Consider the following 25,073-nt stretch of genomic DNA (forward strand, 5'->3'; position numbering starts at 1 on the left):
CTTATGACGAACTGCTCTATCACTGAAAACCTACAAGTTTGATTCTGGGTCTCCTCTTCAATTTCTGTATCCATCCTGCTAAATATTTAGAGTTCCCCAACAGTGAAGGGTCTTTGCTTGTACTACTTTCATTGCACCAGTGGAATGTTCCCATTGTCACTTTGATAAACCCAGTCCCTCAATCAAGAAATCACTATTTGGGCCTGGGTTACCTCACTCAGGATGGTGTTTTCTATTTCCCTCCATTTGCATGCAAAATTCAAGATGTCATTGTTTTTTACCACTGAGTAGTATTCTAGCATGTATATATTCCACACTTTCTTCAACCATTCTTCCACTGAAGGGCATCTAGGTTGTTTCCAGGTTCTGGCTATTACAAATAATGCTGCTATAAACATAGTTGAACAGATGCTTTTGTAGTATGATTGGGCATCTCTTGGGTAAATTCCCAAGAGTGGGATTGCTGGGTCCTGGGGTAGGTGGATCCCAAATTTCCTGAGAAACCTCCTGATGGAACAGGGGACCAAACCAGGCTCTCTGAATGTGGCTGACGGTGGAGGAGGACTGAGAAACCAAGGACAACGGCAATGAATGTGAACTCTACAGCATGGACGGGCTCACTGTGAGCCTTAACCTTCACCTGGCGATGGATGGAGATAGAGACAGAGCCCCACATTGGAGCACCGGACTGAGCTCCCAAAGTTCTGATGAGGAGCGGATGGAGAGAGATCATGAGAAAGAAAGTCAGAACCATGAGGGATGCATTCACCCACTGAGACGGCAGGACAGAACTAATGGGAGACCACCAAGTCCACTTGGAATGGGACTAATGGAACATGCGACCAAATCGGACTCTCTGAGGGTGGCTGATGGTGGAGGCTGACCGAGGAGCCAAGGACAATGGCGATGGGCTTGGTCTCTATGACATGGATGGGCTCTGTGTGAGCCTTGTCAGTTTGGTTGCTCACCTTCCTGGACCTGGGGGGAGTTGGGAGGACCTTGGACTCAACATAGTGTAGAGAACCCTGATGGCTGTTTGGCCTCAAGAGGGAGGGAGGGGGGGTGTGGGTGGAGGGGAAGGGAGGGAAGGGGGAGGAGGAGGGGAGGAGATGGCAATTTTTAATAAAATATAAATAAACTGGAAAAAAATAAAAAAAAAGAAATCACTATTTTCTTTACTCTGCTCAGTGTTCGCTATATCTCGTCATCTCTCCTCACCTGTAGCATAAAACAGTTTATCTTTCTCTTTCTTCAGGTGACATTCAGTGGTCATTTAGACATCATACTCTTTTATAAAATGCTTCACTCTTCATTGCTGAGACTACCAAATGACTTTAAAAATATTTTCAATGTTGTATTTGTATCACAGAACAAAACATTCAATGACTAATGCACACAGCTCTTGGTTCTGTGTGAGGCAGTCTATGAAACCTGCTTTGGGTGTCTGGTCAGAGCACAGGCAATGCTATTCTATTACCTTTACGTGGGTGAATCTGGATATGAGCTGAAAGCATAGCCCAGTTTAAGAAGTCCATTGTTTTCCCTTGAAAATACTAAATAGATTGTATGGCATTATGTTTTTATATTTATTATGTGTGTGGGCACATATGTGCCATGATGTATGTGGAGACCAAGGGATAATTTTTGGAAGTTGGTTCTCTCCTGCTATCTATGGTGATCTGTTTCAAAAGATCAAGTGTAGAATTTCCCATGTATGTCTTTTTTTTTGGCATTCAAAGTTAGGATTTCTAATTTAAGACTTTTTGATTAGAAATGTTTAACATGGTTCCTCTCTGTCATCTCTGACTGACTGTTTTTCTGTCTGTTTCTCTCTCTCTCTCTCTCTCTCTCTCTCTCTCTCTCTCTCTCTCTCACACACACACACACATGTTTAGTGTCAGACAGCTCAACTCTTTGGAATTTGTTGGTGAAGAATGAATCGTCCTTTGCTAGAATGTGAAATGCTAAAGGATAAATAAACACCATGAGGAAATGGAGACTGCAGACCAAAGATTCCACCAGGAAAGTCACAGGTAACTGGGATCCATCTATTGGTCACCCTAGTTCAAGACTGAGGAGCTGTCTGAGTCTTATGAAACCACAAATACATTTCCAACAGTTTGGGAAATTCTGCAAATGGGGTATCACTTGACTAGTTAATACTTCCTGAAGCATCTTGGTGAAGACTGTTTGAACTGAGCTCAAGTGAATCTTCAGTAGTCCCTCTAAAATGATTCAGTCTCCACTGGCTAGTGGAATTAAGAACTCTTGCAAAGAGACTTGCTAATTAAAGCTGGCTTACTGAGTATTATAATCAAATAGAACTCTGTGTGGTTTTGCTTTTCTATCCTAAGGTAGAATAAAGCTTAAATCTTGAATGTAGCTCATTAGATGTGGTGGTTCATTCGGCTGTTTTTTTTTCTGCTATAAAATACAATCTTTCATCCCAGAGGTTCTAATGTAATCATTTTATCATGAGGTGGGTATGTAAATTTGTTATACCAGGACTCCCAAATGAATAGAACTCAGTCTCACACTGCATTGATGACTGAAGATTATTTTAAACATCTAATGAAGGAAGGCATTTTGCTAACTTGGAGAAATCAGCCTTTCTCAGTGGGTTAGAAAAAGGTAAGAAAATTCTGTATGACTTCTCATTGACTTGTTGACTTGCCTGTGCATTTGCATTTTCTTTTGAGTTGTGTGAATTCCCAGGCTTTCTTTCTCATTATATTTGTGTTTTGTTCACAGTAGCTTTGAGGTTGTGTCGAGAGGTACGTTGACAGGTGTGCTTTTATTCCTAATACCCTAGAATACTGTCTGGATGTCTCACAACCACATAAGAGAAATCCTGCACAATCTTGTGATGGAGGGACTTGTTTTGAATCTCCACTTTTCAGCTGAGAAAACTACTTTTCCATGTTCCTGTGGTTTGATCATGTGATGAAATATTTTACCCAAGAAAAGATGCATTGGCTGAAGATTTAAAAAGATCCAAGACAGAGAGCCACATAGTCATTAAGTAGACAAGGATAGCCTGGTTTGCTTTGGGATTGCTTTCTTTCCAATATTTTATTTTGTCATACTCATCAGGGATAGGCTTTTTTTTTTACCGTAATTAGAATATATCAATGTTTTTTGAAAAATACTATTCTGTTTTAACTTTTCCCTTGAATATGGAATTTTACTTGCTTTCATTTTAATTTTGGTACATCATATTTAATTTTGGTATGTTACTACCTTACTATAAGATAACCTACTTCCTTCCTATGTAAAGCTATGCAGGATCTTTATTAGTTTGGAGCCTCAAGATTCTCAGCTGTAAAATAAGGGAAGATAATACATATGATATCAATGGTAATATATTTCATAAGATTATTATAATGAGTAATGGATTAACTTTTGAGATGCTCTCCAACAATGCTTGACACACAGTAAGGGCTATAAATTTGCTAAGAATAGAGATAAAAACTATAGAAAATAAGCTTTTTTTTAAACAAAAGTCTTAATTGACTTTCAATTATAAGAAAATGAAATACAAAACATGGGCCTGTTACCAAAAAGTCAACATTGTGTCTGCAGAACTATTCTCTTTTTTTTATTCTTTTGTTTTGTTTTACTGAAATGACATCTTATGAATGCCAGGCTGTTCTCAAATTCACCATGTGGCTGTGGTGTTGTTGAACTCCAGAAGATCCTCCCTCCATCTATGGAATACGAACCCAGGACTTTGTGCATGCTAGGCAAGTTTTCTGCCCAATAATCTGTGTCTAAGAACCTTGTTTTACGAAGTACTTTTTGTTAGAAGGCTTTAATGGATGAAATTTCTGTTTTAATATTACACACACACACACACACACACACACACACACACAGTGTGCCCTGATTACTCCTCTCACCTTCTGTTATCTAACTTCTCTTTCTATAACCCTCCCCACAAGTCTCTAACAATCCCTTTCCTAGGTTCCCAAGTTTTGCTTCAGTTTTATTTAACCAGGACGATTTGTATGACTACTGGATTGGAGGTATCCTCTGGAACCTGGAGGAGTCTTTGGTGGGTATGCAATGATTTCACCTCTCCATAAATCTACTAGCAGCAGAATTCAGTAGTGAGGTGTAGGGCCCCCTAAATTTCTCTTCCTGCAATGCCTGCCTGTTGATGGGCTCATTCTTCAAAGACCAAGTGTGGACACACACAGTTGCTCTGAGTTCATGCTTTCAGTAGCTGTGTTTCTTCTAAAAGATTATGTTTCCCAGTCTTTCTAGAGTGACATAAGGCTCATTGCTCCTCTCTAGGATAAAATTCACCATAAGAACCTTCATTATTTTATTTATTTTCACTCTAAGAATGCCAGAGTTCGCATCTGATAAATGTTTTAATTAATACACATTTAATCTACTCTTTCTCTGCAGTTTTCCTGGAATTCTCAGTGTGGTCAGACTCCTTCTCTTCCAGGCAGCCCTTGTTAGTTCACACCCCTTCGACTTGATGGAAGCAACCACAGAGCTATTGCTGTGGGAGGAGTCTGACATAATTAGGGTTCCTGGAAGGGACAGAAACTTCCAGAAACCTTACCAACCCCTTTCATGTCCTTGAGTTATGTACATTGGCAATATTTTTTTTTAAAGTGAGGCTATCACTTCAGTATCCTGGTTTCTTATGCCATGGAGTAGCACTTCAAAATGTCATTAAAAAGTCATGACGACCACCTTGAATCCCAAATCACTTGTTCCATCAACAGAAGGGTTTTTATTTTTTTTTTTTTTTTTCCTTTTTTTTTTTTTTTTATGAAAGACCTTTCTAGGAAAGTTTAATATATATGTATAAAATGTTTTCAGGAAATGCTTATTGAACAATTTGGAGGATAAAATGTCCATGTCCATATTGAAACCATCATCTCTGTAAGTTGTAGATGTGCATTGTAAAAGAGATTATTATTGCTTAAGTTATTTAATGCTAGTTTAAGTCCTTGCGGAGAAAAACACATTTAGTATAGTTACTTTTATTGTCTATATTCACATCCTTATAGCCTCCTATTTTCCTCATTCACTCTTCTATTTCCTGATAGCACCTGCTTCTGGCCTCGTTCTAATATTCCTTAGGCTTGTTCCAAGACTGACGTTGGGAATCATGCTGCACTGCCTTCTGTATTTCACTTAGAGTTTTATTAGAGTTTGCTGCTGGAGATGAAGCTAATTCTCCTTGATTACTTCTGCCATGAGGCCAGAAGGAAGCAGCATGGGTAACCCAGCAGTCACTTCTGGGCGATCTCAACTTCCCTCCAAGTTACAGCAGTGATCTCTCCCGAAACAGAGAAGAGGCTATTTCAACAGGGTATGAGGATGAAGGCAAAGAGAGCACAAGGACAGAGTAGGTAGGAACCTACGGATGAGAGCATAGGCAAGAAATGCATAGGAGAGAAAAGCCATAGTACCAGACTGAGACACAGAGGAGATTGTGGGGGACTTAATAAACTTACTGTGGCCAGACTTTTCTGAGTCTTTCATCTTTCTTTGAGTGTTTTTCATCTTGATGAAGTTATCTCAAAATTGCCTTTTTTCTTAACTACAGTCTTCTTTTTCCCCTCTTTCCCCTCTTGAGATAGGGTCTCACTGTGGGGTCCTAGCTGATCTAGAACTCATTATGTAGACCAAGCTGGCATCAAACTCACAGAGATCTGTCTGCTTTCTTCTTCTAGCTGCTAGACTTAAAAGCTTGTGACACCACCCTTGGCATGATTTTGTTTCTATTTATCTACAATTTAATACTAGCAAAGTACACATATTTTAGTAAGTATCACCACGAGACTTCAATAATCCAGTGGATTATATTTCTTATTATCTATTAATTGTATTCTGGGTATCACAGAGTACTTGTTGTTATGACAAAATGAAGAGGAAGGGGTTTATTTGCTTCATAATTTGAGGACACAGTTCCTTATGGGAGGGAGGCATAGCTGCAGGAGCGTGAGACAGCTGGGCACATTGCACCAGTGGTCAGAATGCAGTCAGGCGGATACTATGCTCAGCTCAGTTTCTCTTTTTCATTCAGTCTAGGATCCTAGCCTAGGGGATACTTTTGCTCACATTCTAGTTGGGTCTGTCTGCTCTGTTAAGTAGTTCTGGAAGTATTTCCATGGTGATTCGAAATCCCATCAAACTGGCTTCAAAGATTGACCATGGCACACCCCAAATCATTTTTTTTTCAGTGCATTTGTGATGGTTTGAATGAAAATGACCCCTATAGGCTCATAGGGAGTGGCACTCTTTGAAATGATTAGGCCCTTATGGTCTTGTTGGAATAGGTATAGCCTTGTTGGAGGAAGTGTGTTAAAGGTTCTGAATAGGACGAGTGAGGTTGAGATTGGTTTTGTTAGTGGTTGTGGGTGGAAACGATGTGCAATGTTATTGCACAGTGTGCATCGTTTATTAGTTTGGCATTGGACAGCCTCTCCCAGTTAGAACCAAGGTTTCACACCACATACTTTACAGCACCCTTTAACATCAGATCAGCAAAGATCTTAGTATAAAACAGATCTAACAGTAGGAGTATTCTAACAGCAAGGACTCAGCGATAGGTCACCGTTCTTGGAGAAGAGGCTGACCCACCTTCCTATCTTTTGTAATTTTTTAGAAGACCAATGTACTGGCCAGTTTTGAAGATCAAAGTGTCCACTTCAGTGCAACTTTAGAGTTAGGTGCTGGTATCCTTCTTGCTTCTTGAGGAACGATCAGTACTACATAAAACATTAATCTTTTTTGCATAATTTAAACATTTTAAATTTCCACCCCAAATATTTAAACATTTGAATTTTTTTTTACTTAATTCCACATCATAAGTAGATTATCTGGTGCCAGAAAAAGAAAATGTAGCATAAAACCAATTAAGTCGAACCTATTTGAATATTTAATTCATGATAATAACAATTTACATATTCCGTTCCAAATAAAATTTTGATTGTAATCAGGAACACACAAAAATGTGATCCTTAATAGACATAATGGACTAAATAGACAGTGCAAAAGGAAGAAACTGGCCTTAGCTCACGTTGCGATGGGGCAGTGTACTCTCTATGCAGTCATATTCCCAAGATTGCAGTTTTTATGACATTCTGTAATTAGGGACATACAGTCAGTGCAGTTTCCATTCCTGCAAGTAGTTCATTGTGTAATCCCATGAGCTTTCCATCCCGCCATCTCAGTTCCAATTAGAACAGAAACAGCTACCGCTTCTCAGTATCCATCTCAGGTTGTATCCCCCCCTCCCCCCCTCCCCCCCCCCAACCAACCAAGAACCAGTTTAACTACTACACTGACGTTTCTCTTTTTGCATTCAGCAACCCTTGTAAGCCTTCAGCTCTGTCTTCTAAAAAATATTTAAATTTTATTTTTTAAGTGTGTGTGTGTGTGTGTGTGTGTGTGTGTGTGAGAGAGAGAGAGAGAGAGAGAGAGAGAGAGAGAGAGAGAGAGAGAGAGAGAGAGTTGGTATGTGCACAGTGTCCTGAGAGGTCATGCTGTCAGGACCCTGGAGCTGGTGTTACATGGTGTTGTGAACCACCCAACATGGATGCTGTAAACTGAACTGAGATCCTCTCTGTATGAGCTGGTAACCATTGAGCACTCTCTCCAACACTATCCCCTGTTCTGTTAATTGTGGCAAGTGGATCTAATATCTTAGAAGCCCTTAGTGGAAACCATTAGTGTGGAAACAGAGAGGACATGAAACATTACAAATCACCAAGATTTTAGATATACTCCTGTAGGACTGACAAAAACCTTGTAGGGATATTTGCTTTAGATTTACAAGTCTATGTATCTCCAGGATAGCTATCACAAAGCAAGTTTGCGTTTCTTTTCTTTTTTCTTTTATGGTTTTTATTTTTTATTTACAATTTAATAAATACTCCTCGATGACTGCTCATGGGTAGACACCTTGGTAGTATTCAGAAAGATCACAGTGATGTTTTCCTAACGGTGCGTGGTTCTCGGTAGAAGTCACTATCAAACCAGCAAGACTGCATTTACGCAGCCATCATTTTCAGGATTGTTGGTAACTTGGGCATACTTTCCCCAAATAACCTTGCCTCCTTGTGTCACAAGGCCCAGCTTGCTGACATTCACTTCAATAACTGTACCTTTGGTGATTACACCCAGAGTTGTATATAATGGGGATGATGGATTCTTTTTCCCACCAAGTATTAGCAAGCAAAAGGTAGCTTTCAGCTCAGGATGTGTGACATGAGCTTTTTTGAAACGCAGAACCATTGGCCTGATAAACCTTTCATATTTAGGTGGTTTTCTTGTAAAACCATCACCAACAAAGCAGACTTTAGTAACCATTCTCTTCCTTGCCTTTTTTTTTTTCTTTTTCCTGTTTGAATAACTTTCAATACTTCTGTTTCTCCTTGGGCACCAACTTTGGGTAGAGGGACTTCCCATTTTTCTGCCTTCTCTTTTCGTTTCTGCTTAATCATGTTGGAAAGCACTTTTGCTCTAGATTGCCCCTCTCTGTCCAGCAGGTAGGCAGGCACTGCTCCTTGTGGAGTCTTTTCTTTTGCTTGGTGTTTCTCTTTTCATGCATCTTAATCGTCTTTTTGATTTGTATTTTCTCAGCATGGCGCTGCTTATGGTAGAGCTTAGCCTTCAGGCCAATCATTTTCTTTGCCTTCTTTGAATGTTCATGGGCCTCCCGACTTTCTTTCTTTCTCTTTTTCTCATGGTAATCCAAACGATATCCATAGCGTTTACGGTGTAATTCAATATGTTCATTTTGTGGCATGATGACAGCCGTGGAACAGCCGTCCACAACCTCCCGACTGTGAAAAACCTTTTCTGGTTCTCACTGACCCACGAGAACACACTGCACAAGGCGGAACGGGAAAGCCAAGATTGCGTTTAACACAAGATGTTGGACGGGCAGAGCTGATGGCTCCCTGCATCTAAAAGGTTGATTATATAGATTGCTTTTTACATGCAGTAGTTCCTAGTTTGCAGTGTGAATATTTGTACATTGAGATGATGTATTTGAAACTGTCTGTAGTTTGTTTGGAATATATATAATTAAAATGCTTCTAAAAATACAGATATTTTTCAGCTCCTTAGTTATTCCCTTTTGCCTCTCATTTTCACAAATCCCATACTCCTCTTACTTGCTGAGGACTCTGACAGACTCTAGATGATAGTGAACAAATCAAACTTTCTCCGTCCCCACGGTTCTTGAGACAGTCGTGGAGACAGGGATTAACAAGGTAATCACACAAGCAATGGGAAATTATATTTGTAATAAGGACATAAAATGGATGATATTAAGAGCCATAGATAGCATTGTGCAGTAAAGGGATGAGACTCAGACAGTTTCCTAGAGATAGTGATGACAGAGATGAAATGTGAAGATTAGCTTTTAGCAAGCGACATAGGGAGGAGGAACATTCCAGGCAGAGAAAACAGTTTATGTTGGGGGCTTGTGCTCAGACAGTATTCAGCTTTGGAGCTTGACTTGAATCTTTTAAAGTACCTCTGTGTCTCCAAAGACTAAATGCATCTCGAGTACAGGACAGACAATTCCATTAACCATTTGAATGCCAGCATCTACTATGCTTGTATTCTTGGTCTGTTTTTATTCATTGATTTTTTTTCTTTCTTTCACAATGGGGCCTATTTTTCTGCTTCATTCTCTACATGGAGGATGCATTCTCTCTCTCTCTCTCTCTCTCTCTCTCTCTCTCTCTCTCTCTCTGTGTGTGTGTGTGTGTGTATGTGTGTGTGTGAGTATGTGGGGGTAAAATGTGTGCATATGTGTTTGGAGGCCAAAGAAAAACTTGGGGTGTATTACTTTAAGCATTGTTCCCTGTCACTGGCCTGAACCTCATCAAGTAAGATTGGAAAGCTGGCCAACAAGTGCCTGCTTGTCTCCAGGTTCTTGTGCTTAGATTTCGGATACGTCACCACAACAATGGGTTCCAGGGATTGAACAGTTTCCTAGTTCTTACAAGCACTTTACCTACTGAGCCATCTTCTTAGTCCACATCTGGAAAGATTTGCTTTGTTTTTAATTTTAGAAAATGTGAATCTTTTCTTACTGGAGACGCTTTCTTGCTGGAGAATAGATATTTTTATACCTTGAAGTCTTTTCTTGAATATGATTAAATTATTTAGATCAAGTTTGATTCCTTCTTTTGCGTTTAAGATTTGTCAGGAAATGGGGCTGGAGAGATGGCTCAGTGGTTAAGAGTACTGACTGCTCTTCCAGAGGATCCAGGTTCAATTCCCAGCACCCACATGGCAGCTCACAACTGTCTGAAGATCCAGTTGCAGGGGATCTGACACCTTCACACCAATGCACATAAAATAAAGTTAAATAAACCATAAAAATATTAAAAAAAAAGATTTGTCAGGAAAAGTTTGGGGATTTGGCTCAACCAGGAAACTGCTGTAAGCATGGAAACCTGAGTGTGGATCCCCAGAATCCACTTAAAAGTCTGGGTGTGGCCGGGCAGTGGTGGTGCACGCCTTTAATCCCAGCACTCCCAGCACTCAGGAGGCAGAGGCAGGCGGATCTCTGAGTTCGAGGCCAGCCTAGTCTACAAGAGCTAGTTCCAGGACAGGCTCTAGAAACTACAGGGAAACCCTGTCTTGGAAAAAAAAAGTCTGGGTGTGGTAGATTTCTCCTTTAATCCTAATGTTAGAGAGGCAGGGATAAGAAGATCCCAAAGACTTTCTGGTCAACCAGCTCTGCCAAATCAGTTTCCAGGTTCAGTGAGAGACCTTGTTTCCAGAAGTGATTTGAAGAGTGACACAGGAAGATACCTGATATTGACAGCTAGCACACACACACACACACACATACACACACACCCCTATGCAAACATTCTACACACATAGAAACACACACACATCACACCTATGTAAACATTCCCACACACATATGTTGTAGCCCAGGCTGGGACGAGCAAGCAGGCCCTCCTCCTACACACGTAGAAACACATAGACACAACACACCTATGCAAACATTCCCACACACATAGAAATACACACACACAGAGACACACACACAAGCAGAGATGTGTTAGGTGGGACCCTGACAAGCTGCTGCCTAGGGCTCTTCTTCTCTGCTAGTGATTCATTAATATTTTGAATGTGTATTCCAAATATTTCAAATGTCATATCCCAGATATATATTTTATATGATATATATTTTACATATATTATATATGTACAACATATAACACATACACACACATTTCTAAAGCATCTTTTATTGAATCTTTGTGGACTTCACACCATGCATCCCAATCCCATTCATCTCCCTGTCCCTTTGCATCTGCCCTCTGCCCCTGCAACCTCAAAAACAAAATAAAATTCAATTGAAAAGAAAAGAAATAAAGAAAAAAATCTCATCATGGAAGCCATAGTGTGACACAGTGAGTCACACAGTGTATTCTTTAGTCTGTTCATCTTTACTGGCAAGTGTTCACTGCAATGAGCCACGGGTCGGGTTCGAGGCATCTGGCTTCTGCTGGAGTCCCACTGGGACTCCTCTAGAACATCCTGCTGTTGCCCTGTGACTTGGAGATTCTGAAGCATTGGATCTGCAGGGCTGTTCCCTTCACTACTCTTCACCTGAGTCTTAGGTGCAGGCATCGTGTTGCAGATGTATCTGTTGGTGTTGGGTTCCTCATGATTGGTTTATTTTGACCAGTTGAGAGGATTTTTGTGGAAGAGGGGGTGTTGCTGGTGTCTGTTGCAAAAAGAAGTTTATTTGATGAGTTTAGAACCACACTTACCGGTGACCATAAATATAAATATTGAGGTAGTGCTGGGACACCCCTTTAATCCTGGCTCTCAGGAGGCAGATACACGTGGAGCTCTGAGTTCAAGGCTAGCCGGGTTAACAGAGTGAGATCCTGGACAACAGGGTTACATAGAGAAACTCTATCTAAAAACAAAAAAACCCCCAAAATACAAAAAACAAAAAATGCAGCTCAGAAACATGCTAGTGTAGCAATGTGACAGCAGTAGGTCTCTAAAATCCATGAATGACCTCAGTAGGCACTGAGTTGCCGAGGTTTCTAGTACCAGGCAGGAATGATTTTCTTCCTAGTGAGTGGGCCTTAAGTCTAATTAGATGGCTGCGGGTTACTGCCATGACATGATTGCTGCTATGGTACCACGAGAGTGAGAGACGTTGGAACACTCAGACCTAAATGGGATGCCTCCATCAAATCCTGCCCCTCAAAGCACAGGAAACTCTCACGAGGAAGAAGCAGGAAACGTGTTAGGGCCAGAGAGAAAGGAGGACAACAAGAAAAGAAGGCCTTCTGAATCAACGCCAACAAGGCTCATATGAATTCCGAGACTTAAGCAGCATGCACAGGTCCTGCTCAGGTTCTCTGTGTATATATCGTGGCTTCTATTTAGTCTTTTCATCAGGCCCTGAGTGTGCAAACTAGTGGGTCCCTGATTCTTGTGCTTTCTCTTGGGCTTTTTTCCTTCTGTTGGTTTCCCTTGTTCTACATAGATGTTATAGTTTTTGTTTTATCTTATTTTATTTTATTTTGATTTATTTTTAAAAATGAATGAATGAAAACATAGTCACTAGGGTAAAGGTTAACAAATGAACTGTCACTTACACCTGCTGGGAGAGGGAAATCAATTTTGATCAATAGAGTAACTTTGTATCCACTCCAGGACAGGCCTCAAGTTCAGAAGTAGTTGATCAACCTATAATTGGACTTCACAGTTTTAAATGTACCTTTATTTTATTACAGTTTGGTGGGGGTTTTGTTTGTTTTTGTTTTTGTATTTAGGTGTGGCTTTATTTTATTATCCTAGGTTTTGGGGGGTTTTGTTGTTGTACTGATTTTTGTTTATTTTTTGAGAAAGAACTTACAGTTGGGTTTGTAGGGATGGTAAGAGGATCTAGAAGGACCTGGAGGAGGGAAAGAATATGATTAGAAATAGAATTAATAAATAAAGCAAAACAGTGATGTGTTTGTGTGTCAAGTTGGCAAGTAGTCACTTGTGCTGGCTAGTGTTACAACACAATGATAAAAGCTAGAATCATTGAAGAGGATAAAGTCTCAATTGAGAAAATGCTTCCATAAGATAAGGCTGTAGGCAAGCCAATAGAGAATTTTTTTTCCTTAGTAATTGGCATGGGAGGGCCATCCCTGGACTGGTAGTCCCCGATGCTGTTTGAAAGCTGGTGGACCAAGTCAGAGGAAGCAATACAGTAAGCAGCACTTCTCCACAGCCTCTACATCAGCTCCTGTCTTCAGGTTCCTGCCTTGTTTCACTTCCTTCAGTGATGGACTACATTGTGGAAGTGTAAGCCAAGTGAACTACTACATCCCACCAAATACCAAACCAACCAACCAACCAACCAAACAAACAACCAACCAACCAACCAAACAAACAACAACAACAAAAAAAAACCACAAGTGTATAGCAGGGTTGGTCATTGTGGTTTATAGGTACCCCAGCTGGCCATCACTATGATTCTTTTCCCCTTTGGCAATTTGTATAGCATTTTCTGATACTAGACAGCTAGTACTTAAGGAGGAGCTGGTGTGAGATTCACCTCTGTATGCTATGAATATGTTTTATACCATTGGCTAATAAAGAAGCTGCATTGTCCTATGGCAGGGCAGAATATAGCAAGGTAGGAAATTCAAACAGAGAAGGAGGGAGGAAAGAAGGCAGAGTCAGGGAGATGCCATGTAGTTACTGAAGGTGAAAGATGTCAGAAACTTTCTGGTAAGCCACAGCCTTGTGGCAATACACAGATCAATAGAAATGGGATAATTTAAGATATAAGAGCTAGCTAGGAATATACCTGAGCCGTTGGCCAAACAGTATTGTAGTTAATATAGTTTCTGTGTGATTATTTGGGTTTGGGTGGCTGGAAAGCAAATGTTCAGTCTCTGTCAATAAGGAACTTTTAGGTCAATCCCAACTGTGTTTTCCAAATTCTGTGTCCAAAGTACATGGTATCTTAAATAAAATGACTTACTTTCAATTTCTAGGAGGAACCATGGAAACCTAGATATCTGTATTACCAAGAAAACAATATCAGATGAAATGAAAGCCTAATTTTTTATAGCCAGTAAACCATTTTAACATGAAATTACTACTTAAAAAATATCCCTCAAATTTTCTCACTGGAAGAGCCACTTCCGTCAAGAAACTGAAAACATTATAATAAGCACAGGTTGCAAGTAAAAACCCAGTTCCAGATTAGTATAACTCCCCTCCAATTGTTTGTCAGGAGTTTCCCAGGGGGGGCCAAAACACTACAAAGGATTGCTGATGGTCTTGGTTGCTCATCAGTACTTGACGGTGAGACCTTATTGCTTGAGGACACCACATGTTTTTTTCTCAGAGGACATAAACAAATCAAGCTTGTTTGTACCAATCAGGAGTTCCCTACAGGCTTTCTTTCAGAGTACTAGAAGGTGCTCTTCATGCTGTCGAGTGAGAAAGAACATCAACTATTTTGCTCATCTGTGAGCCCTGTGATTGACTGTAATACCCATGGGAGCATATTATACATTGTCCAGGAGGAAGTGGGCAGGCTGAAGCCCTAATGTCCTGTGAGGAAAAATGTGCCTCTCAAAAACAGAGTGCCCTTGGTTGTGACCCACAACTGAGTCACTGTGTGCCTATTTCCTGGCTTTTGCTCCATCGTTTCTACAGAGCTATAGCACCGCAAAGGGAAAGGCAGAAAGCAAAAACAACAAAAACTAGGATTCTCTCTACTCTACCTGGTTTGGCCAAACCACGCATAAGTCTAATGTCTTTCACCAATTTCTGTTTTCTAGTTTCTTCTGGAATCTTCTGGAACACAGGGAACTGAAGATAGCACATTTATATATTAAAGATTTGGCTTAGCCAGCCAGGAAGAAAACTCTTAGCCAACCAATCTGTGTGAACTGAATGAAGGGAAATTCCCATTTATCAGGAGCACCCCCCTAGACCTCAAGTTCCTGGTTCCGTGACTGACTCTCTGGAGTCAGTTGCTTGTTAGTTCACACTGATAAATCGAAAAGGCAAAGAGTTTTCTACTTTGACCCCTATCTTACTTGTGAAATGTACTGTAGTTATTTGGTTTTATGGTTTGTAAAGTTCCTGGTGAACCCTTTGAGTTCATATCTTGATTTCTTTGTACTCCTGGCGTCATTTTGTCATCAAGTTCTTAAGGGAGCCAGGTATATATGAATTGCCTGTCCTTAGGAAGGGTTGATTGAGCTGAATGACTTTGGTGTGTGGCAAAAATATTCAAATTATGTTTGTCACAGCACTCAAGTTATGTGTGATTCTGTAGAGTATGATTTGACATCTGTCTTTTGATCTTTCGTTTAATTTTTATCTTCATGTTGGAGGAATGGTAGCCATTTGAGCTAGCCCTGCAGGACCAGCAGATATGAGATGAACTACTTCCACTGTCCAAAGTTTGAATAGGGAAGGCAATATTGGTGATGTTGTTGGAGATTTTAGGGTCAAAGCCTTGGCTCTGCTGGTCTGCAAATGCTAGGACATCTACCGCCAATGTGTCAATTAAAGGAAAAAGTGAGAGTGGCAATAGAGCAAGATTTGTTCAGTGTGGTGTTGCAGAATATCATTTTCAGGGATGTTACTTTTGTGTATGTTCTGGAACATTTGTTTAATGATGTAAATAAACATCAAATAAAATATGTGTCTGATTAAATAAAATATACCTGCAGTCAGGAGGCTGTGTCAGCTGACAGGAAGTAGTAGGGAGGAGCCAGGTGGAGAAGGGTTTTTTAAGGAGGGGTGAGGAGAAGCATGAGGGCTTCTGGAAAAGTACGAGAAGGAGAGGAGGTGAGCAGAATTCCACTCAGACCTTGAATCTTGACTCCTTTAGAGAGTCAGAGATTTAGTTAAACTCCCTTTGTAATTTTGAAAGAGTTGGTACCCGAGGGAACAGAATTCCCTCAGGCTGTGGCCCTCACAGCCTAACAGCTGCTGATAGTGGTGGAGTTGCAGTTGCTGATTCAGACAGCCATGAATTAAAAGGCAGCTGCAATAGACAATAGAGGACAACAGTGTGCCTACAGTGGTGGAAGGAACTAACACAGGGCCCCATGTCCCGAAAGTCCATCATAGGAGTCTGACGTGAGGTGTGGGGTTAAAATTTAAGGAGGCAGGAAGCATAGGAACTAAGCACTCCTGATCCAGGCATGGTCCTGCCCATCACTGACCTATCAGGGTCTCATCTCCAGGGTGAGATTGAGAGATGGCCCAATTTACTGTCAGAACTTGTGAAATCTCTTCCCATGCAGTAGAGTCCTCTTCTTGTTTGACACCAAGGCCTCAACCTTTGTGGTCGATCAGCCTGAGGTTTCTCAGGAAATTGTAATCTTCTGGGGTCTGTTGTTTCTGGAGCCTGAGGGCCAAAGAGAAGTGCACAGTGTATCTCTTTGGACTACAATCATTCTGCCAAAGCAATTGCAATGTTGTAGGAAGAAGATTTAGAATCTAAAATTCTTTTTTTTAAAAAAAAAAATTATGAAAGCTCAACCTTTGCTTAAGCTTGTCTCACTAGCTCTTAAAACTTAAATTAATCCATTTATCTTAATCTATGTTCTGTTATATGATTTGTTACCTCATCTCTCAGTAGTGTCCATTTTCTTCCTTCATGTCTGATAGGCAACTCTGCCTTCTTCTTCCCAGAGCTCTCTCTCTCTCTACCTGGAAGTCCCGCATATACCTCCTGCCCAGCTATTGCCATAGAATCTAAAATTCTTAAGAAACTTGTCTGCTTACATTTGAATTCCAATATATTTTGAGAAGATTTCTATTGTTAAATTGACATGGGCTATACTAAATCTATACTATCTTGGTGGCCCTTCTGGGTGACTGCATCTTTAAGGACTTAAGAGTGTGCTGAGTTAATGAAAGTTTGTGTCATTTTACGTATTAGTCTTTGTCTATGACAATTGCCCTTATAGAAACTGTACCAACAATTAGAAGTGTGTGAAATCTTTTCATGGGAGACAAGTTCCTCCTTAGGCGGGCACAAGGCTTCATCCTTCCCCTTCCTCTGGCATAGTGTTTCTTGGTACCTTGGATCAATAGTCTGATTGCTAAAGGGAGGGGTGCAAATGTCTCCCTTTAGAATATCTCTTCTCTAGCCAGGCAGTTACAGAAGCTCACCTCTATCAATTATTAAGTTACTGTGTTTGATAGGCCCCACGCGAGTTGACTCTTAAAGCTGACCTTCAAGAATAAAGACAAGGAAAAACTTGCACTTTCCAACCTGACAAAGAAAAGGCATGAGACTCCCAATGCCAAAACCTTCAACAAATACAGAAGGATTGAGATAGTGACCAGCAGAGAGGCTCAGGTGAGTTGAGCCAATATACTTTCTTTTAGATCTCTTGATTGCTTAAATTGACCAAGAAAGGGACCTTTTGCAATGTCTTCCCAATTATCTCATCTCGGTAATGAAGGATAATTAAAAAAAAAAAAAAAAAAAAAAAAAAACACTGGATGGTTAAGCCGAGGTGACTTTAGCAAAGACAGGAAAGAGCATTGTCAGAGTCAATGGGGTCACTTGTGTCAGCTCTTTCAAAGTAGTGAAAATTGAGTAGTTGTTGACCAGTGTTCAAGCTTCTATTCACGTCTTTTGTATGATATTTCTTTCTGGTATGGGCATTTTTCTGGAACGTTCATGCTGGTCCACTAATAGATGGCATGGCATTCCCAAACCCTTCAAGACTGAGCAATGGACAGTTAAGGATGATGGATTCAGACAGCGGGACAGATACTCTAAAACAATGAACCCTTTACAGTGATCATTGCCATAGGAGTGGGATGATGAGCGAAGGGCTGACACCAGAGGAGGAGGAGGCCCTTGCCTCCTGGGAGGGGTTCCACAAAGTTCTTAGCGCTTATCTCACAACTAAATCGCCACTCTGCATTTGTCCTGGCTTTTGTTTCCTCTTTTCTATGCAGTTGTGACATTGCTACAGGAAAGGGTGGGGCTAATAAATCAATTTCTGCTTCCTAGTTTATGTTTTGGACAGAGGGATACACCTAAGATGGCACGTATAGTACAGGCTGTGTTCTTTCTCTGGTCCTCCACATTGTACACGACTGTTTCTGTGTGTGTGTGTGTGTGTGTGTGTGTGTGTGTGTGTGTGTATGTACGTATGTGTTTAGAGCATGATGTATCCTGAGGGACCCTAGTTTACAAATAGTAGTTGATTCGATTTTGAATGAAAACATATAGAAAAGTTTACTCTGCACGTTTGTAAGCATGCATACATCTTCCCAACACTGTCTACAAGACAGGCTGATAAATGATTTCTTCCTAAGAGTACAAAGTGACTGCCCTATAAACTCACCAGAGTCAGCGAGGACCATGTGGCAACATAGGGGTATCAAGATCAGAAAAACAGATCCCAGGACTTGGCAGAGTGTACTAAACTGGGGATAGGTGCAGTTCCCTCATCTCAACTCCTTCATGTAGAGGTGGCCCCTTAAGAGGCTGACAGAGAGAGTTCCCAGCTATTTGAGGAATGTCCACCTTCCTGATGTGGCTTGTTAAAATCGCCATCCATCTGCTCACCCGCTCATTTGTCCGTCTGGACTGCTGTCTGTTTATCTGTCTGCACTCTGACCTGTCTTTCACCTCTGTGGTCTCCATGATTGCATACCTTGCTTCTTTATACCTGGAGGCTCGGCTCAATTCTGTCTCTACAGCACCTCCAGCTGTCCATTGTTTTATTCTCAGAGACTTTCTCTACATCCCCATCAGTCTTCTGCTTGCCTCCAGGCAGTCTACAATTGGACCTCAACTGTAGCTCATGTAACAGTTTGTAGCCATTCTGTGACCTAAGCATATGCATCCGTATAGAGAGATGAACTGTGTAACGTGTAATGTGTGATCTGAGAGTTAATACTATTAGTTAAGACTGGAACAAAGGAACTTCTGTTTGCCTCAGCAGCCATCAAGGATTATCAAGAGTACTTGGCAAATTGCTGCCAATGGAACTCATGTGGTTTGTGGATTTGTTGCCACTTGATAATTCTAATATTGTGGACAGATGCAAACGTGCCTCTCTTTGATAAAGCACCCACACAGCAATCAGGGGCCGGGTAACAGGGCCTTTGATTTTAACTTTATCAATGTGCCTTTCTTATCTGTGAACTGGAGCCATTTTTAGGCAGCCAGGTAGAAATAAGAAAGTGCGAAGGTCATTGAGGATGGTTTTTTTCCCTCATAATCCCATGTGCTTGTTAGTTAACACCCCCATTTTTAAAAATAGGAAGGTATCACAACTCTCTCTCCTTAAGGTTCAAAACACCGGGAGCTACATAGACGGCTCAGTCGTTAAGAGCACTGCCTCCTCTTCCAGGGAACCTGGGTGCAGTTCCCAGCACCCACATGGTAGCTCACAACAGTTTATAAGTATCGGTTCAGTGGAGTTGTTGTCTTTTTCTGACCTCCATGGGTGTCAGGCACTCATGTAGTGCACAGATGTATGCGCAGGCAAAACAACTCACACACATAGAATTCAGAAAAAAATGAAAAACAATGATGTTTAAATACCTTATTGGGAATGGGAATTCTTGGACACAAGCTGTGTCTGCTAATCGACTGATTAGAAGTGCAATGGTGAGCAAAACTAGAATCTCACAGGGCCATAGCCTAATTATACCTTGTCTCGAACTTTCTCCCTAAATAGCCATTCCTTGCTACTAACTAGTCAGAACTAATCTTCCAGAACGGAGAGATTAAAAACCTTTTGACATTTATTAACTTAAGAGACTTCTGTCTTCTACCAGCCTAAAATGTAAGAATGTCACCCCAGCATCTGAGGATGGTAGGAGAGATGCCCCCCATCTGTAACAATCTCTCTGATGTACCCACCAGCGAAAGCAGTTTAAAATTGTTTCAATTTATGCCTTTCTTTGATCAGATACTATAAAACTGCTTCAGTGTGGGAAAATAGAACTGGGTGGTCACTCAAACTTGACTTCAGAATAACTATCCTGTATGTTCTTTTAGGTGAGATCTGTTTCTTTTTACTGATGGTTTAAAAGGACAGCTGTAGACTATATAAGGAGAGAGACTGCAGTAGCAAGGTTTCATTGAGATCCGCTAAGGAAAGGCTAGTTCTTCCAGATGAAGCATCTGTGCGAGCCCACAAAGAGGACCCGTTCCACCTTGACGAAAGGTCAGAGAGTTCAGACCTATTCTTGCTCCTTCATGGTTTTATGACAGGAGGTTTGACTTAAGGCGTGGTTACTAACAGGATGTTTGACCTAAGGTGTGGCTACTAACAAGATGTTTTGACCTAGGTGTGGTTACTTGATGTTTTGAGTATTGAAAGGGAAACTACTTTGTACTTTGTACCGTGGTACAGAAGCCCTCTGTCTTCTCCCTCCTTTCTGGATTGGGATATATAAAGCCTATGAGAAATAAACAGGAGGTGATTCTCCGGACTTAGTATATGTCCTCCCGACTCTATCAGTTGTCTCTTGTCTATCTCTTTCTCAATCCTCAAGCTTCCCGCCAAGTACAAACGAATAAACTGGATGGGACCCAGCAGTTGTATTCTAGATGCAGGATACCACAAGCACCTATATTTTTATAAAGTCACTTTTAGTTTTCATTTGATTTGTGTACTGGCTAGTTTTCTGTTGACACAAATTTGAGTCACCAGGGGATAGGGCTTCAACTGAGACAATGCCTCCATAAGACATTTTCTTATTTAGTGATTGATTCAGGAGGGTCCAGCCCATTGTAAGTGATACTTTCCCCAGGCTTGTGGTCCTGGGTCCTATTAAAAAACAGACTGACCAAGCCATTGGGAGCAAGCCATTAAGCAGCGCCCATTCATGGCCTCTACGTAGCTCTTCTCTCCAGGCTCCGGATCTGCTTGAGTTCTTGGCTTCACTATTTTTGATGATGAACTGTTATATGGAACTGAATGAAATAAACCCTTTGTTTCTCAAGGTTTTTTGGTCCTGGTCTTTCTTCACAGCAATAGTAACCCTAACTAGGACAATTTTTGAGATAGAAATGAAATCTCAGTTGTATCTTTCTGCATTTTGAACTTCTGGAAGATAATAAGATTACTTCCTAACAAAAAACTTTCTGGAAAATGTAATGACATCCTATTGCTCCCTCCTGAATCTTCTAAGAGTTATTCCAAGTGGGCTTGTCAATCATTCACACAGGAAAATGCTGCCTAGAAAGCTGAAAATTCAGAGATTTAGAAAACAGAAAGATACCTTCCAAAACATGTGTGTCTATACAGAGTTCTCTCTGGATATTGTGTACTTGAAATCTGTGAGGGTGCTTTCTTCCACAGTGGTTTGTTGGGTTATATCTGACTCTCATTGATAATGGTGTTTCGTATTACTCTATAGTAAACATTACCTGCATCTATATTACAATCTGCATTTCAATGGTATAACAGATACCTGGGACTGAAGGGAAGCCAGAGATTGATCCCACTGACAAGTGCGTGCCATAATATTCTCATTTACAAAAGAAATACTTTCATATGAAAGAAAACAAGTTAACGAGACTTAAAACTGCCTACTCTTTGAACCTGGTTATGATTTTTATCTTTAAGAGCACAACTGAAATAGCACACTGAACCACACACTGACTTTTAGTATCTACTTCCTTTGCGTTCTTCCTTCTTTCTGTCTTTCCAGACATGGTCCTCTATGGTTCAAACTGTGCTCAAACTCAACTATATAAGCTTGAATAAACTTGAACTCTTGATCTTTCTGTCCTTGTTACTGTACTGACAGGAATAAAAATATTTACTTTTTATGTTCATTTGTAATTGAAAATAGATTATTTATATTATATATTTTGATTATTTTTCCTCGTCCCAGATCCTCTTCACCTCCCCAAATCCACATCCTTTCTCACTCTCTCTCATTAGAAAATCAAGCTGCCTTTACAAAAAGAAAAAAAGTAAAGGAACAATAATAAGAAAAGATAAAAACAAAGCAACAAACCTGAATAAAGTAAAAGGAATGAACAGAAAACCAATTAGACAGATAGAAAGCACAAGAAACACAAAGAAACGCACAAATTGGCTCTCAGAAACCCCTAAGGTCACAAAATCAGAAACATAACATATAAACAAAAAACCTGTAGCGTAAGAAAAAAAAGTTCAGACAAGCACTGTGATATACTCAAACACACACACACATACACATACACACACACGTACACACGAGAACACATACACATTCATGCACACAAACGCACAAAACAAAAGAAACCGTGCTCACACACCTACTCCTCCAAAAATGTCGAAAATACCATTGTGTCTATTTTGAGTTGGCATTCTACAGAGCTATTTGTACCCTCTTTGGACATTGGACCATTGAAACTAAATCCTAAGAAACTGGAAATTCCCTTGGAATCTCATCCTGGAAGAAGTCAAAGACTGAAGCCTGGTGCCAGCTGGAGGGAGAGCTTGTCTCCTCAGAGAGCTTTCACACAGTGCTTGACAATTTGACAGACCGTCTTGTGTGAGAGACAGACACAGAGACAGTAATGATGGACAGGACCACACTTTAATCGGGAAGGCTTAGTTATGTGTACACTGAGATTCTATTTAAACAAACTTCATGGTAGGACCCTGAAGGTGGACTTGGATACTCTCAGGTAAGTTGAGCTGCCTGAAGAAGACTCAGACCATCAGAGCAGCCTGAAACAAGCAGGGACCAGCCACAGTGCCTAGAAGAGGCAGCCAGGGACACTTGACTTGCTGAGCTGCCCGCAGGCTGTGCAGTGCACTCCAGCTTCCCAGCTTTCATCAGCTGCCACTCATACTAGGGGCATTGCCTTTTGATTTCTGCTCCTGCAAGTAATCCCAGTAAAACTTCATTGGTTCACCAAGGTGGACTTTGGTGGTATCCTTTGTACTTTGTTCTTTTGTTGGCTCCTTATCTGGAGTAAGAAATATGTCTCTATATTTTTCCAGGTATAGTGGCACACAGCACCGTTAGCAGACCAGAGGCCTCATAACTATCTTGAGCTTCCCCTAATGCCCAGTCTCATTGTTAACAGCGCTCCAAATTTGTAGATTTCTTTGGCTATACTATCTGAATGGTTGCTAGATTATATCAGATGAAATGCTAGTTGAAATTGCTTGGCAGCAACTGGATTTGACCAATTGCTCTAATTTCTTCTTTAGGGAGCAATATATTGTGAATCTTATTTTTTTGCAAAAGTTATGATTTTTTCTTATGTTTAGCTTTTCTTTTCCTTTCAGTACACCTATTTATTTGCAGTTATATATGTGTCCCACATACACACACATAAATACACAGAGGCCAGAGGGTGGCTTTCAAGAATTGGTTCTCTCCTTCCACGGTGTGGTTTTTTGGGTTTAAACTCAGGTTGCAGATCTGCTGGCAGCACCCTGACCCACTGAGCCATCTCACTGGCTTATATTTTATTTTTACACTGAAAGTATTTCCTTTTCATGCATTTAATGCAAGAAGAAAATAGACAGTCGCGTTCTGTAGTAGACTTCCATCTTTATAATTCAAAGCTTGCTTTCCACTTAAGTATCATAAAAGAAGATAACAGTGGTTGGCCCAGAAAGAAAGATGCCACAACATCCCTCTAATAAAGCTCATCATTGAAAAAATTATAAATTATGTGTGATTATTACTAGGACTTGAAATGGGAAGGAGGCCATTAGGCAAAAAAATACAATATATAACAATGTAAATATGACAGCACTCTAAAGAGACAAGGCTTTTTAAAAAAAATCTGGAGAAGAGCTTTATTAAGAGTGAGAAGATGAAAGAGGAGATAAGGAGAACGAGAGAAAGGCGAGGGGGAGGGGAGGAGGATAGGGACACCAAACCTAGAGTGAGTTGGGGAGGTCGGGAGGATCCTCTACAGAGTATGGACTTCAGAGGCCTTCCCTCAGCAAATTCCCCTGAGAACTCTCCATACTAGCCCCTCACCAGAGACAGGACTTTCCATCACCTTCAAGGGTGACAGGAAGCTTCATGTCACAAGATTTAGTTCAATGCAGTGTATGGAACAAAAAGCACAGAGCAACCACATACCATAAATTGGGAGCTGGGAAGCTGTAGCACAAGCCATTTAATTTGCTGTCAAAGAAGGTGCTGCCAGAGCTATGGCCTGATTCAGACTGTAAAATCTACCAAAAGGAGCAAGCTTATATTCTGACAAACTCATTGCGCTATCTTTCATTTAAGTGGTTTTAAATCTAGTAGATTTATTTCATTTTTAAGTGGTGATGTATCACATGCACGAGCTATGAAAATTTGAAAATTCAGATGAGCAAAATGTAAAAACAAAAGCAAAAAAGGAATTTTTAAAACTAGTGGCAGCCCGGCCATAACCATTGCCACCTTCATGTTGTCGCGTGCCTTTCTAAGATTCATGTTACCACTACTTTTAAAGATGAAAAGTTATCTCTGTGTGCTGCTTTGGGATTTACTTCTTTTATTAAGTAATATATTGTATGTACTCTTGCCAGCAAATGTGGCAATGCCCTGTGAAGGTCATCTGAGGCTCCCTTCTGTGAATGTGCTCGCTTCCCTTTCACAAGCCCCTTGTTCAGATACTCCAACTTTTCAAACCCCAAATGTTAAAAACACAATGACGCAAATATTCAAACTCATTTTTCAAAAAAAGCTCATTATTTACATGCATCTTACGCTACTTCTTTCCGATTAAGTAGGAAGCTAATTTCACATTCAACTGTGCTTCTTTCGTAATAGTTCTGGTCAGGGAAATACTAAAATATGTAAGTTATCCTCTTAACTCCAAAATAGAAAAATGAATCAAACTATTTTATAGTGAGATTTGAGGAGTAAGGCAGTTATGCAAAACTCAGCTTCCAGGAGTCCTGACTAGGGTTATGTAGGCTCTCTCAATAGGGAGTTCAGCTGAGAAGGTATGGAGGATCAATGACAAATGTTAGAAAAACAATAACTCACAGAGCTAGAGTGTGCTGTGGGGTATTTGTACACTGTGTGAAGATGTATTAACTGTGATTGGTGTAATAAAGAGCTAAATGGCCAAT

At 40.5% G+C, this 25,073-nt stretch overlaps 2 pseudogenes; one reads left to right on the plus strand and one right to left on the minus strand.

The window, feature by feature from the left end:
• Positions 1–8,001: 8,001 nt before the first annotated feature.
• LOC119813382 lies at positions 8,002–8,783 on the minus strand (annotated as a pseudogene).
• A 7,021-nt stretch (positions 8,784–15,804) lies between these two features.
• The window catches only part of LOC119811601, a 28,259-nt pseudogene continuing 18,990 nt past the window's right edge, over positions 15,805–25,073 (plus strand).

Source organism: Arvicola amphibius, chromosome 4, assembly GCF_903992535.2.
Source record: "Arvicola amphibius chromosome 4, mArvAmp1.2, whole genome shotgun sequence".
NCBI lineage: Eukaryota > Metazoa > Chordata > Mammalia > Rodentia > Cricetidae > Arvicola > Arvicola amphibius.